Here is a 16,699-nt window from a genome sequence, read left to right on the forward strand (position 1 = left end):
TTGTTTGATGTAAAAATGTTTTGTATATATTTGAAGACACAAAAGACACAATGTTTTGATGTTTGATCTTGAATGTTTGAATGTTCAAAAGAAGACAAGCACAATTCTTATGGCTGGCCAGGACAATAGTTGTTGATCCCACATGGGGTTTCCGTCAAGGCTACGCTATTCAGAGAAGATACTTAGATGCTTGACCCCACTAGCTCCACCCTTGGCACTCACTTCTCCAAGGCAGCCAAGCATCAGTCCCCATGAAAACTCCCCATGGCAAACTTTGTATCTCTACTATGAACCGTATGTGTGTGGGTCGCTCTAGAGGTCCAACCTCCTAACCCAACAACTAGAAGGATTTTGGCTTTCTAAAACAAAAAGGTGCTAGTAAGGGCATCCGCTCATGTGGCCATACATGCGACACTTTCAGCTCTGTAAATACAGAAGGCTCCCAACCGGTAGGGGTTATGCCCTACAACTGATCAAATAAATTTGATCAAACAGGTTTATGGGGAGACATAGTGTCGGTATGAACTAATCAACACACATTACCCATGGCTTTCACCATGGATACAATTGTTTATAGTGGTTCAGAAGAGGATGGCTTTTCCTCACTACCATTTGGGTCATTCTCTCCTCACTAGTAGTCCTAATGACCACATGGGGAGACAGGCCCTCTAGAGATTAAACAAAAAGAGCTTATTGCCCAAGACACAAAAGACACTGGTTCAATTTTAGTGCACCAATTGAAGTGTTTGATAATCTATGAAAACAAGGTGCACAATAAAGATTAAAAACCCTTGCCAAAATTCTGCAACAAAGATTTGTTAGTAATTTTGCAATAATACCCCTCCTGCAAGCACACAAGTTAGGTAAATTTTAGATCCAAAAGACTTTGTGAAATAGGGGCCTTCAACAATGCATTTTTTTTGACCAATTCAAAAATCTAATTCATCATTAAAAAAACACCACCTGTAAAATTTCAAGAAATTTCCAGAAATGTAAGAAAATCCAAAAAAGTTGCTAATTTGCTCCAAAAATTAATTTTTTATGAAAAATCATAAAAAAATCATATAAAATGAAAAATTGATCCAAAAAATATGCAATTTTTACTGGACACTCCTGATGGTCTTCCAAACCTGCATAAAAAAATGTTTGCCAAAAATCCAAGCAGTTTGTGAGATATGAGCAAAATAATGCAAAACCCTAATTTTCAAAGATCCAATTTTTTAGGAATGATTTTGCATCAAATTTAAAATCACAAAGCACAGATCCTATTTATAATTCAGAGAGATTTCCAAAAATATAAGAAAATCCAAAAAAATTGCTAATTTACTCTCAAAATTAATTTTGTATGAAAAATCATAAAACATTCATGGTAAATGCAAATGTGGTCCAAAAAATTTAATATTTTTACTGAGAACCTATGATAATGTTCTTGACCTATAAAAAAACTTTGATGCCAAAATACAAAGCCGTTTGTGAGAACTGATCAAAATAATGAAAAACCCTAATTTTTAAAGATCAAATTTTTGAGGAAATATTTTGCATCAAAATTAAAATCACAAAGAATAGAGCCTATGTATAAGTCAAAGAGCTTTCCAAAAATGTAAGAAAATCCAAAAAAATCACTAATTTTCTCTCAAAATTAATTGTTTATGAAAATTCATAAAATATTCATATAAAATTCAAATATGCTCTTAAAAATTTGAATTTTGGATTGCGAGCTCTTGATACTATCCCAAACCTGCAAAAAAAAAATTATGCAAAAACTCCAAGTTGTTTGTGAGATCAGATCAAATCTCTCCAAGATCTTGATCTTGTGTCCAAAACCCTAGCTGCACAAGGTTATTCTCCAAATTGTTTTACAAAATAGCAATATAGGGTTAGAAAAACCTACAAAAAAAATACAGATCTAACAAAAATCCATGTCCCATGGGGCGTGCCAAAAATTTTATGGTAAAAGTGGATAACAACAATTTTGGAAGACTAAATGAATTCAACCACAAAACCCTAGCCTAACAACAACAAAGATCCACCATAACATATGAAGATTACATAAGACAATGCAAATGAAATAAAATCACAAAGATTATACCCTTACATGTCCAGTAGGGTTTGGATCTCCATTCTTCCTATCTCCATTGATCTTGCTTGATATATTTGCTCTCAGATTTTATGTGTGCACAAGAGCTCAACAAAGAACCGAAATGTGGTTGCAAGTAGGCTTGATCGCATGTGAAAGTTTGAATGCTAGAGTAGTCGGGGAGAATAGAATGATTAGAATGATTCGATTGATTTGAATAACTGATTAGGGTTGATAATGAAGGAAGCATCTCCTTATATAGAAGACACTATAATAAATGGAGGGATAAGATTGAGAGGTGTAAAAGATAAATGGTCAGCTAAGATTAGAGGGTAGGTAGAGAAAATAAGAAAATAATGAGAGGGTAGGTAGTGTAGGAATTAAGAGATGAATGACATGTGTCGTGGGTAGAAAAGGCTAATGAATTAATTAAATAAATAAAGATTTATTTAATTAATAGAGAAAGTGGGATCAATTAAATAAATAAGATATTTATTTAATTTAGGAAAAGGGATAATTTAAATAAATAAATGTATTTATTTAAATGAGAAATAAGGCTAGAAGAGGATAAATGAATTAATTAAATAAATAAATATTTATTTAATTAATAGAATAATTAGACTTAAATAATTAAATAAATAAAAATATTTATTAATTAGATAAGACAAATCTAGGTGTCTACACATATGTTGTATTCCTATATGGCAATTTTGAACATATGTTTTGTATTACGAATATGTGACATTCTATCTCCATATGGCTTTTGGCAAGCTCCTATTTGACTTTATTGGATACCATGTTGTATGCCTATATGACAAATTTGAACATATGTTTTGTATTACTAATATGTGACATTCTATGTCCATATGGTTTTTGGTAAGCCCCTATTTGACTTTATTGGATATCATGTTGTATGCCTTTATAGCAATTTTGAACATATGTTTTGTTTTATGAATATGTGAAATTCTAAGTCCATATGGCTTTTGGCAAGCCTATTTGTTTGTATTGGATATATTTGATAGTTTTAACAGTATACAATGTTGCATGGATTTGTAGCTTTTTGGTTAATGCAAATCATTTATCATGGTTATCCATAATTCCTGTACAAATGATTAAATGAATAATTGCACAAAGTTTATTGTTACTTAAACTTTGAACCTAAATATGTGTTTGTAATCCAAGACACAAGCTTATGGAGATCAACACAAATTCAATAGTTATAGTCGAAATAAGACTATATAAAGGAAACATGGAAAGAACCAAAATTAGACAATGTAAGACACCATTGTACCAATACCCATTCTAAAAAAATCGCATAGCCCATAAACTTATATTCATCTAATGCATGCACTTAGGCGATTTTGCTGGTAGGGTGTGGCTTGCAATGATCAGGCGAGTTGGAGAGCAAAAAGAAGGCATTCCTAGTGTAAACCTAGCCACCCCGACGTGTACGAGCTGATGGTTCGGTGTCGCGATGAGCGGATTAAAAGATGGGGCATTGTGCAACTTTTCATTGAACTCATCTGACGCTTTTTATCACAACCAAGAAAGTGTCACCATGAGCAACTAGATCCGAGTCTACCAAAACCGAGAGAGGATTTTTTAGAGTGCCATAACATGACTCCGCAAGATCAGACGGCTCATTCTTATGATTAACAGGCACTGAGAAATACGATGCTAAATATTGACAACTTTAAGCAACTTGAGCACTTAGGCAATTTCGCTAGTAGGCTGAAGCCCACAACGATTGAGCGAGTTGAAGAGAAAAAATAAGGCATTCCTAGTGTAAACCCGACCACCCCAACATGTATGAGCTGATGGTTCGGTGTCATGACAAGCGGATTGAAAGATGGGGCATTGTGCAACTTTTCATTGAACTCATCTGACACTTTTTGTCGCAACCGAGAAAGTGTCACCACGAGCAACTGGATCCGAGTCTACCAAAATAGAGAGAGGCTTTTTTAGAGTGTCATAACATGACCCTGCAAGATTAGATGGCTCATTCTTATGATTAACAAGCATCGAGAAACGCAATGCCAAATATTGACAACTTTGAGCAACTTGAGCACTTAGGCAATTTCGCTGGTAGGGTGTGGCCCGCAATGATCGGGTGAGTTGGAGAGAAAAAAGAAGGCATTCTAAGCGTAAACCTAGCCACCCTGACACGTATGAGCTGACGGTTTGGTGTCGCGACGAGCGGATTGAAAGATGGGGCATTGTGCAACTTTTCATTGAACTCATCTGACACTTTTTGTCGCAACCGAGAAAGTGTCGCCATGAGCAACTGCATCCAAGTCTACCAAAACTGAGAGAGGATTTTTTAGAGTACCATAACATGACCTCGTAGGATCAGATGACTTGTTCTTATGATTAACGGGCGTCGAGAAACGCGATGCCAAATATTGACAACTTTGAGCTACTTGAGCACTTAGGCAATTTCGCTGGTAGGGTGTGGCCCACAATGATCGGGCAAATTGGAGAGAAAAAAGAAGGCATTCCTACTATAAAAATGGCCACCCTAACATGTACAAGCTAACGGTTTGGTGTTGTGATGAGTGGATTGAAAGATGGGACATTGTGCAACTTTTCATTGAACTCATCTGATGGTTTTTGTCTTAACTTATAAAGTGTTGCCACGAGCAACTGGATCTGAGTCTACCAAAACCGAGAGAGGCTTTTTTAGAGTTCCATAACATGACCCCGCAGGATCAGATGACTCATTCTTATGATTAAAAAGCATCGAGAAATGTGATGCCGAATATTGACAACTTTGAGCAACTTGAGTAGTTAGGCGATTTCACTGGTAGGGTGTGGCCCGCAATGATTGGGCGAGTTGGAGAGAAAAAAAAGGCATTCCTCATGTAAATCTAGCCACCCCAACATGTATGAGCTGACGGTTCGGTGCCGCGATGAGCAGATTGAAAGATGGGGCATTGTGCAACTTTTCATTGAACTCATCTGACGCTTTTTGTTGCAACCGAGAAAGTGTCACCATGAGCAATTGCATCTAAGTCTACTGAAACTGAGAGAGGCTTTTTTAGAGTGCCATAACATGACCCCACAAGATTAGATGGCTTGTTCTTATGATTAACGGGCATCAAGAAACATGATGCCGAATATTGACAACTTTGAGCAACTTGAGCACTTAAGCGATTTCCCTGGTAGGGTGTGGCCTGCAATGATCGGGTGAGTTGGAGAGAAAAAAGAAGGCATTCCTAGTGTAAACCTAGCTACCTCAACATGTATGAGCTGATGGTTCAGTGTCGTGACGAGCGGATTGAAAGATGGAGCATTGTGCAACTTTTCATTGAACTCATCTGACGCTTTTTGTCGCAACTAAGAAAGTGTCGCCACGAGTAATTGCATTCGAGTCTCCTGAAACTGAGAGAGGATTTTTAGAGTGCCATAACATGACCCTGCAAGATTAGGCAAATTGTTCTTATGATTAACAGGCACTAAGAAACGCGATGCCAAATCTTGACAACTTTGAGCAACTTGAGCACTTAGGCAATTTTGCTAGTAGGGTGTGGCCCGCAACAATCGGGTGAGTTGGAGAGAAAAAAGAAGGCATTCCTAGCGTAAATCCAACCACCCCGATGTGTACAAGCTGATGGTTTGGTGCTGCGACGAGCGGATTGAAAGATGGGACATTGTGCAACTTTTCATTGAACTCATCTGACGCTTTTTATCACAACCGAGAAAGTGTCACCACGAGCAACTAGATCTGAGTCTACTGAAACCGAGAGAGGCTTTTTTAGAGTGCCATAACATGATCCCACAGGATCAGATGAATCATTCTTACATGTCACTAACATTGAGAAAAACCATGCCGAATTTTGATAATTTTTCACACTTTGAGTGATTGACAACAAATGAGCAATTTTTACATCTTTTACCATATAGGAGGGTATAATTCACCAAATGATCCCATGTGATCTCTAATGGTCCAAAATGACATTATTTACATAAAATCACACTAAACAAGACAAAAAGACAATTTTTTATATTACAATGCCTCAAGTAGTCAAAAATACAAGTCATGTACATATATCCAAATAAGATTGATATTACAATTTTTTACATTTACATTTAATCCAATGAACCATCTAGATCTGCTCTACTCTTTATCATGTCTAGTATGGCCTCATGGTCAGACTCACAAACCTTCCATAGGTTCTTGTTTAGTGGTCTACCCCCATATCTGATCAAATGAACATTTGAAGCTACAACAAGGTTAGAATAATGAAGAATCTTCCTATGTGTCAAGTCCTCGAACAACCACAAGTTAGACTTCTTCACTGGGTACCTTCTAAGCCATGTACCAATAACAACTACTAATCCTGTGGGGTACTCAATATTTTCTCCATATACTAGAAGGCCATCCAATTTCTTTTTTGCATCCACACAACGACACAGGTAATAATTTGTGCCTTCTTCATTGTCTTCAGCTGCAATTACTACATAAACATGCCCTACAATGATAAAGTGAGAAGAATTTAGCAAACAACTAAGGTAAAATATTAAAGCACAAAAATTGCATGTGGATCATTTACCTAGTTGGACTAAATCTAACACATGATCAAAGTCAATTGATGCTTCCATCTATGTGAGTTGTAGTGCACTCGGAGGTCGGTATGTCTCAAGTGGGATTAGAGGCCTCATACACCATTTGTCCACCCACTCCTTTGACTCACACTCATTATAGGCACCATCTCTACATGAAGAACAATAACATGCCATCCGCCACATGTGGATAGTCCATGAACCTGCATTAGAACTTTTGAAAGAGTGTAGCTCACTCGATCCTGTCAATGTACAACAATCTTCTAATTTTGAAATGTTAGTATCATCTACCAACCAAAAAAATCTATGAACTAAAGACTTACCTTGATTACCTGGACCAATTGTACCATTGCACCACTGAAAAATTGATTTTTCATATTTCAAGTTTGCATTCCCTTTGTACTTTAACTCTTCTCGTGCTAAAGCTCTTTTAATACATACTCCTGCACCATCATGCTCCCCTTTTCCATGCCCAGCCTTAGAGAAATTCCACATATGTTGAATAGCAGTCAACTTATGCATCCTACTCAACCAATAAAATATCCGAGAGTTCTTAAATTGCGATGCACAATTATCTGACCATATGATATGTTGATGGAATGATATGCCTCGGCTAGCCAAACCATCATAGAATATCTAAAAACAACCTTGCACAAACTCTGTAGAGTGTGAACGATCATCACTGATGTAAAAATGATACTCCCTCAATATCTTCCTATCCTCTTCCACACTATCATGTGCATGAATGAATGATATATGCACAGATATAGCAACTTGTGTGGAGTTGTAATATTGTGATTGCACCTCATTCTGTGGTTGTAGTGTGTAGTTCTCTACAAAGTCAACAATTGAAACGATTATATGGAGTGGAAATGTGTCCTTGCATAACTTAAATTGTAAGTCCAATCAACGAGCTTGATGGTTATGCCTTGCATACTCATACACTATATTCTCATGAAAGATGCCCATAAACTGATACACTAGAATCTTCTCACTAACCAATTCCCACCTTTTTGCTTCTTTTCCATGTTTTAGCATGTAGGCCACTGTCTTATATTTTCCAAATTCTACTAATTCATTAACAATTTCTTGTCCAATATCCATATGTTGACAAATTTGTAAATGTTGCAATCCACCACAATCAACACATGTGCCATCCAAGCAACACTTATTGTAATACACTTGACCATCTACTCTTTCACATAAGATGCTAGATATGAATTCCCTTGAAGATATCGGTGGACCATTTATGTTTCATTCCTACAAAACATTGTTAGCATGCAAATCTATACATATGTGTTGATAAACATCATAATGGTTAGAAAATTCAATATGTACTCTACAACAACAAGTTGTGCGTGTGTGATTTATTTTGACATAAAAAGGCTTTGCCATTTCAAAGAATCTTTGACGAATTTTTATTTGAGGATACATACATTGAAACTTGGAAAAAAATTGTGTTTGAGTCATATCCAAAAAATGTTTCAGATGTGGATCATGGATTTTACTACCAATCCTCCTTCTTACAACATCTCTTTGATTTGGAGAGACCCATGTGTTATTCTTCCAAAAATATTCAATTAGGGATCTCAAGGCTTCAATAATTGCTTTATCTTTTCGTGGTAATCTACTGGAAAAAATGCCCATAACTCATTGTTATATGGATCCTCCGCTCTTTGTCGCCTTCCCATAGCTCTCATTAGAGTTTGTATACTTATCTTCAATTATTTACTTGTCTTTCTAAGGAGGCGAGATTTCTTAGTTTGAGTGCTTACAATTGTTGATGTAATGACACGTCATGTGGCATTACTATCTTTTATGTGTGAGTTAGAACCAACAGTATCATATACATTCATCATATTCTTCACAATAGATTTGTCGCTTGATTCAATCAATGTTCTTAGCCCAACAATCTTCATTATGGGCCTAAATTTCAGATTTCTCATCATTTCAACAAATAGTTGACATCTTCTTGTCTCATTTAAAGGTTCAAAAAATATTTTCCATATCCAGTTAGCATGTCTTTGACAAGTACACTTAGGAATCTTGTCAACCATTGGTTTCAAAACATTAGCATTAATATCAATCAAATACTTAGGCTTTCTATGCAAAACTCTAGGAGGTGTTCTCAAACTTTGAGTTACCTCAAGATTAGGAATGTCAAAAACATTAGGGATAGGTGGAATACCTTCAATCGGAGATTAAAATGATGACATACCTTGAAAGTGAGGTGTACAAGATGGTGTAGCTCCAATACTTGATGTCAGTCGTGAAGTACTTGCAATGTCAAATGTCATAGAGGGAGTGCATTCAATATGAGATGTTGTAGACACAAAAGGTGTGCCAATAAGAGATGGTGTGCCTTCAACTTGAGATGTAAGAGATGGGGTGCCTTCAACTTGAATTGTGGTAGACATTCTCTCAACCTCGGGATTCAATTGTCTCATTGCACGAAGGTTTTGCATCCGTTGCCTTTGTGTGGCCAATTTTGTCTCTCTCTTAGATTGGATGGATATTTCATGTTCCTCTTCAATTGGCACCTCTTCTTCTATGGTATTCAATTTCCTTTGTTCACGAAGTTGCTTCATTCCTTCTCTTTTTGTTGCATTCTTAGCTTCATGCTCTTCCAATGTTACATTTTTTGGTCGTTTCCTCGGCATGATGATGATTTCTACATGTACATGCATATACAAGAGAATAAAGTGAAATTATGCATCTATGACTATCCTAATTATGCATCTATGACTGTCCTAATTATGCATCTATGACTGTCCTAATTATGCATATGTTAAAATGGATATATGAAATTAAAATTATTTCATGTATTCCTTTTTTAAATTATTTCATAAGATCTTAAAAAGGATGTATGAAATTGCAAATTTTGTTTTAAACCACTAAACAAATAATTTTCTTATGCAACTTCCTTCAAATGCATTGTTAAATCTAATGTAAATCTAATAGGATTATAATCAATTTCAACTCACACTTTTATTCTAACATTTAAACAAAATAACACTTAATAAGTATTTGAATTCTAAAAACAAGAAAATATTACCTCAATTATTCAAATTTGTTAAAAAAAACTATGTTCTTCCTCTTTGACATTGCCAAATGAAAAAAAAGGTGGTGGAGAGCTAATGGAATGATTAAAATAACCTTGCATAAAATGACAACACCATGCAAAAAGCATTTTTTTGTCTAATCATGCTCCAAAAGAAGACAAAATGAGAGAATGTGGGCTTGGATCACGGGTCAAGGGTCCCATATAACCATTTTTTAGTGTAGCTCATTTGGCTAGCACTAGCCATATTTGGCGCTAGCCAAATGACTTCCATTGAAATTTTTTAACCTTTGATAAATTTCTACTCTATACCCTATAACCGTTTTTTAGTGCAGCTCATTTGGCTAGCGCCAAATGACTTCCATTGAAATTTTTTAACCTTTGATAAATTTCTGCTCTATACCCTATAATCTATACTCTATACCCTATAGTTTGATAGCCACAACCACAAAATTAAACCATATGACCCTTTAGGACACAATATGGTATCGTTAGGACACAATATGGTGTCGTTAGGACACAATATGGTGTCGTTATGGGTCGTATGGTGTCCTAAGGGGTCATATGGTGTCCTATGACCCCTTAGGATACCATATGACCCCTTAGGACACAATATGGTGTGTTTATGGGTCGTATGGACACCTAAGGGGTCATATGGTGTCCTATGGGGCCACAGGACACCATATGACCCCTTAGGTGTCGTTAGGGATCATATTGTGTCTTAACGGGTCATATGGTTTGTTATGACCCCTTAAGACACCATATGACCCCTTAAGACACAATATGGCATCGTTATGGGTCGTATGGTGTACTAAGGGGTCATATGGTGTCCTATGACCCCTTAGGACACCATATGACCCCTTAGGACACAATATGGTGTCATTATGGGTCGTATGGACACCTAAGGGGTCATATGGTGTCTTATGGGGCCATAGGACACCATATGACCCCTTAGGACACAATATGGTGTCTTTATGGGTCGTATGGACACCTAAGGGGTCATATGGTGTCCTATGGGGCTATAGGACACCATATGACACCTTAGGTGTCATTAGGGATCATATTGTGTCTTAACGGGTCATATGGTGTGCTATGACCCCTTAAGACACCATATGACCCCTTAGGACACAATATGGTGTCATTATGGGTCGTATGGTGTCATAAGGGGTCATACGGTGTCCTATGATCCCTTAGGACACCATATGATGCATTAGGACACAATATGGTGTCGTTATGGGTCGCATGGTGTCCTAAGGGGTCATATGGTCTCCTATGACCCCTTAGGACACCATATGACCCCTTAGGACACAATATCATGTCGTTATGGGTGGTATGCTGTCGTAAGGGGTCATATGGTGTCCTATGACCCCTTAGGACACCATATAACCCCTTAGGACACAATATGGTGTCATTATGAGTCGTATGGACACCTAAGGGGTCATATGGTGTCCTATGGGGCCATAGGACACCATATGACCCCTTAGGTGTCGTTAGGGATCATATTGTGTCTTAACAGGTCATATGGTGTGTTATGACCCCTTAAGACACCATATGACCCCTTAGGACACAATATGGTGTCGTTATGGGTCGTATGGACACCTAAGGGGTCATATGGTCTCCTATGGGGCCATAGGACACAATATGACCCCTTAGGTGTCGTTAGGGATCATATTGTGTCTTAACGGGTCATATGGTGTGTTATGACCCCTTAAGACACCATATGACCCCTTAGGACACAATATGGTGTCGTTATGGGTCGTATGGTGTTTTAAGGGGTCATATGGTATCCTATGACCCCTTAGGACATCATATGACCCCTTAGTACACAATATGGTGTTGTTATGGGTCATATGGTGTCTTATGACCCCTTGGGACACCATATGACCCCTTAGGACACAATATGGTGTCGTTATGGGTTGTATGGACACCTAAGGGGTCATATGGTGTCCTATGGGGCCGTAGGACACCATATGACCCCTTAGGTGTCGTTAGGGATCATATTGTGTCTTAACGGGTCATATGATGTGTTATGACCCCTTAAGATACCATATGACCCCTTAGGACACAATATGGTGTCGTAAGTGGTCATATAGTATCCTATGACCCCTTAGGACACCATATGACCCCTTAGGACACAATATGGTGTTGTTATGGGTTTTATGGTGTCGTAAGGGGCCATATGGTGTCCTATGATCCCTTAGGACACCATATGACCCCTTAGGACACAATATGGTGTCGTTATGGGTCATATGGACACCTAATGGGTCATATGGTGTCCTATGGGGCCATATGACACAATATGACCCCTTAGGTGTCGTTAGGGATCATATCGTGTCTTAACAGGTCATATGGTGTGTTATGACCCCTTAAGACACCATATGACCCCTTAGGACACAATATGGTGTTGTTATGGGTTGTATGGTGTTGTAAGTGGTCATGTGGTATCCTATGACCCCTTAGAACATCATATGACCCCTTAGGACACAATATGGTGTTGTTGTTTTTTTTTTTTTTTGATAACCCAAAGGTATCCCTGCGTCTCATCCCAAAGACCAACCTTGCCTTACCTTGGGCTTATGGGAGCCAAGTTGGGGTCAGGGGAGAGGCGAGACGAGGCGAGACTAGTCCTCTAGAGGCGGATGAGTCCGCCCGCAGTCCCCAGTCGCTGGGATAACCTGGCAAGGAATCGAACCCGAGACCAATGGGGAGCAAACCCACGGCCCAAGCCAATTTGGTGTTGTTATGGGTCATATGGTTTCCTAAGGGATCATATGGTGTCCTATGACCCCTTAGGACACCATATGACCCCTTAGGACACAATATGGTGTCGTTATGGGTCGTATGGTCACCTAAGGGGTCATATAGTGTCCTATGGGCCCATAGGACACCATACGACCCCTTAGGTGTCATTAGGGATCATATTGTGTCTTAAAGGGTCATATGATGTGTTATGACCCCTTAAGACACCATATTACCCCTTAGGACACAATATGGTGTCGTAAGTGGTCATATAGTATCCTATGGCCCCTTAGGACACCATATGACCCCTTAGGACACAATATGGTGTCGTTATGGGTTGTATGGTGTCGTAAGGGGTCATATGGTGTCCTATGACCCCTTAGGACACAATATGGTGTCATTATGGGTCGTATGGTGTTGTAAGGGATCATATGGTGTCTTGTGACTCCTTAGGACACCATATGACCCCTTAGGACACAATATGGTGTCATTACGGGTCGTATGGACACCTAAGGGGTCATATGGTGTCCTATGGGTCCATAGGACACCATATGACCCCTTAGGTATCGTTAGGGATCATATTGTGTCTTAACGGGTCATTTGGTGTGTTATGACCCCTTAAGACACCATATGAACCCTTAAGACACAATATGGTGTTGTTATGGGTCGTATGGTGTCGTAAAGGCCCATATGGTATCATATGACCCCTTAGGACACCATATGGTGTCGTTATGGGTCGTATGGTGTCGTAAGGGGTCATAGGGTGTCGTATGACCCCTTAGGACACCATATGACCCCTTATGACATAATATGGTATCGTGATGGGTCGTATGGTGTCCTAAGGGGTCATATGGTGTCATGTGACCCCTTAGGACACAATATGGTGTCATTATGGGTCGTATGGTGTCCTAACAGGTTATATGGTGTCCTATGACCACTTAGGATACCATATGACCTCTTACAACACAATATGGTGTCGTTATGGGTTGTATGGACACCTAAGGGGTCATATGGTGTCCTATGGGGCAATAGGACACCATATGACCCCTTAGGTGTTGTTAGGGATCATATTGTGTCTTAACGGGTCATATGGTGTGTTATGACCCCTTAAGACACCATATGACCCCTTAGGACACAATATGGTGTCGTTATGGGTCGTATGGACACCTAAGGGGTCATATGGTGTCCTATGGGGCCATAAGATAGCATATGACCCCTTAGGTGTCGTTAGGGATCATATTGTGTCTTAATGGGTCATATGGTGTGTTATGACCCCTTAAGACACTATATGACCCCTTAGGACACAATATGGTGTTGTATGGTGTCGTAAGGGATTATATGGTGTTCTATGACCCCTTAGGACACAATACGATGTTGTTATGGATTGTATGGTGTCCTAAGGGGTCATATGGTCTCCTCTAACCCCTTAGGACACAATATGGTGTGGTTATGGGTCTTATGGACAACTAAGGGGTCATATGGTGTCCTATGGGGCCATAGGACACCATATGACCCCTTAGGTGTCATTAGGGAGCATATTGTGTCTTAATGGGTCATATGGTGTGTTATGACCCCTTAAGACACCATATGACCCCTTAGGACACAATATGGTGTCGTTATGGGTCGTATGGTGTCGTAAGGGGTCATATGGTATCCTATGACCTCTTATGACACCATATGACCTCTTAGGACACAATATGGTGTCGTTATGGGTCGTATGGTGTCCTAAGGGGTCATATGGTGTCTTATGACCCCGTAGGACACAATATGGTGTCGTTATGGGTCGTATGGATACCTAAGGGGTCATATGGCATCCTATGACCCCTTAGGACACCATATGACCCCTTAGGGGATGTTAGGTATCATATTGTGTCTTAACGAGTCATATGGTGTGTTATGACCCCTTAAGACACCATATGACCCCTTAGGACACCTTATGTTGTCATTATGCGTAGTATGGTGTCCTAAGGGGTCATATGGTGTCCTAAGGGATCATCGCATGCCATAAGACCATACTGACCCCATATGGTGTACAAGGGGCTCATATGGTGTCCTAAGGGGTCATAGGACACTATACGAACCATACTGACACCATATGGTGTACTAAGGGGTCATATCATGTCCTAAGGGGTCATAGGACACCATATATCCCCTTAGGACACAATATGACTCCTAACGACACCTAAGGGGTCATATGATGTCCTATGACCCATTAAGACACCATATGGTGTCATTATGGGTTGTATGGTGTCCTATGACCATTTAGGACAAAATATGGTGTCGTTATGGGTCCTATGGTAACCTAAGAGGTCATATGGTGTCCTATGACCCCTTAGGATACCATATGACCCCTTAGGTGTCGTTAGGGGTCATATTGTGTCCTAAGGGGTCATATGGTGTCTTATGACCCCTTAGGACCTAGAGAGAGGAGGGAGTGAGGAAGAAACTGAGGGAAAGAGGTGAGAGAGGGAATTAGATGGGTGTAAGGATGAAAAGGGAGATAGCTCAAGGGATAGGAGAATAAGGGAATTGTGAGAGCTAGAGAGGGGAGGGACAAAGAAGAGTATGTATCTATTCCACATTTGGCATGCGCCAAATAGGGAGAGTGCCAAATGTGTACATAGAAACCCCCATCTCACCTCTCCCTTCTTTATCTCCCTTCCCTCGTAGTTCCATCTCTCTCTCTGAACTAGATCTCATATTCTCTCTCTCCCCTTATGTCTTCTCAGGCTCTTCATTCTTATAGACACATACTCTTCTTTGTCCCTCCCCTCTCTAGCTCTCACAATTCCCTTATTCTCCTATCCCTCGAGCTATCTCCCTCTTCATCCTTATTTGGCATGCGCCAAATGGCCCACTTTGGGAAAAACCAAACCTATGGTTTGGATTTGCTTTGGGCATCCAACCCAAAGGTTTGGACAACCATTTCAGGCTAGAGACATGTTTTTATCATAACATTAAAAATTTTGACATATTTTTGGTCATGCTCTCCGTCAGGTTTGCACTTGTTTCAATAAAGTTAAAAAAAAAAACCATGGTAAACTTGAGCTCCCTCTTAGCTATCCAACAATGTAATTTATTTCAAATTTTGATTCCGTTAAGTCTTTCATCTATAATTTCTTTTGTTAGTGTGTCTGTTTTTTGTCAAAAACCAGCATGCACTATTTTGGGTATAGATTTTTACACGTTCATCAGATTTTGAAAAAAATTACATTTTTAGAAACTAGACTCCATTATACACAATTTTAAAAAAAAAATTTGATTTTTGATTTGTTTTCAATGAGTTTAGGGGGGAGCACGCTCAAATTTCTATTTTTCAGGATGTGTCCACTTCGAAAATTAGTAAAAAATCATATACTCATTAAACAATTAGCTGAAAATTCTGGCATAAACTACAAGGTGCTAGCTAATTTCTCACTAAAGCAATTTTAAAAATTCAAAAAAAAAGTTAACATTTTAGGGGGGCCACAATAGATGCTATGTTATGTTTTTTTGCATAAAAATAGGACCACTTTTTGTGGCCCCCCTTTTTGAAGCTCTTAATCTCCACCATTTTCAAAAAAAATTAGTAGTTTAGAAAGTAGACTCGAAGCACTCTGACTCTTGTTCTTGTTGCATATTCAAATTTGGAGTGTAACTATCTTCAATTTGTCATTCAAGTTCAGACTTTACTGATTTCAGAAAAAAAGTGGCATCTTAAGACCCGCTTTTAGTACCACAACTTGGTCCATATACCCATGTATATGTACATGTATACATATATACATGTATATATACATATACATGTATACATGTACATATACATGTATACATGTACATGTACACACACACACACACACACATATATATATACATATACATATACACACACACATATATATACATGTATATATGTACATATATACATATATACATATATACATATACATATATATGTATATATATGTGTATATATATATATGTGTGTGTGTATATATATATGTGTGTGTATATATATATGTGTGTATATATATATGTATATATGTATATGTATACACACACACATATCTGTGTGTGTGTGTGTGTATGTATATATTTATATATTGCATGGTTATTAGGGTGTCTATGTGTGGGTACTATGCGACATCTCTAAATTATTTTTAGATCTATGTGTACATATCAAGTCCTCCAACATTTGTCGTAAGTACTTAATGTTGGGTATATGAAACCCAACAGTCACATGGTTGTTTGTCTTCCTCAGAAGACTCTTCATTTCATAT

Source organism: Cryptomeria japonica, chromosome 11 (assembly GCF_030272615.1).
Source record: "Cryptomeria japonica chromosome 11, Sugi_1.0, whole genome shotgun sequence".
NCBI classification, from domain to species: domain Eukaryota; kingdom Viridiplantae; phylum Streptophyta; class Pinopsida; order Cupressales; family Cupressaceae; genus Cryptomeria; species Cryptomeria japonica.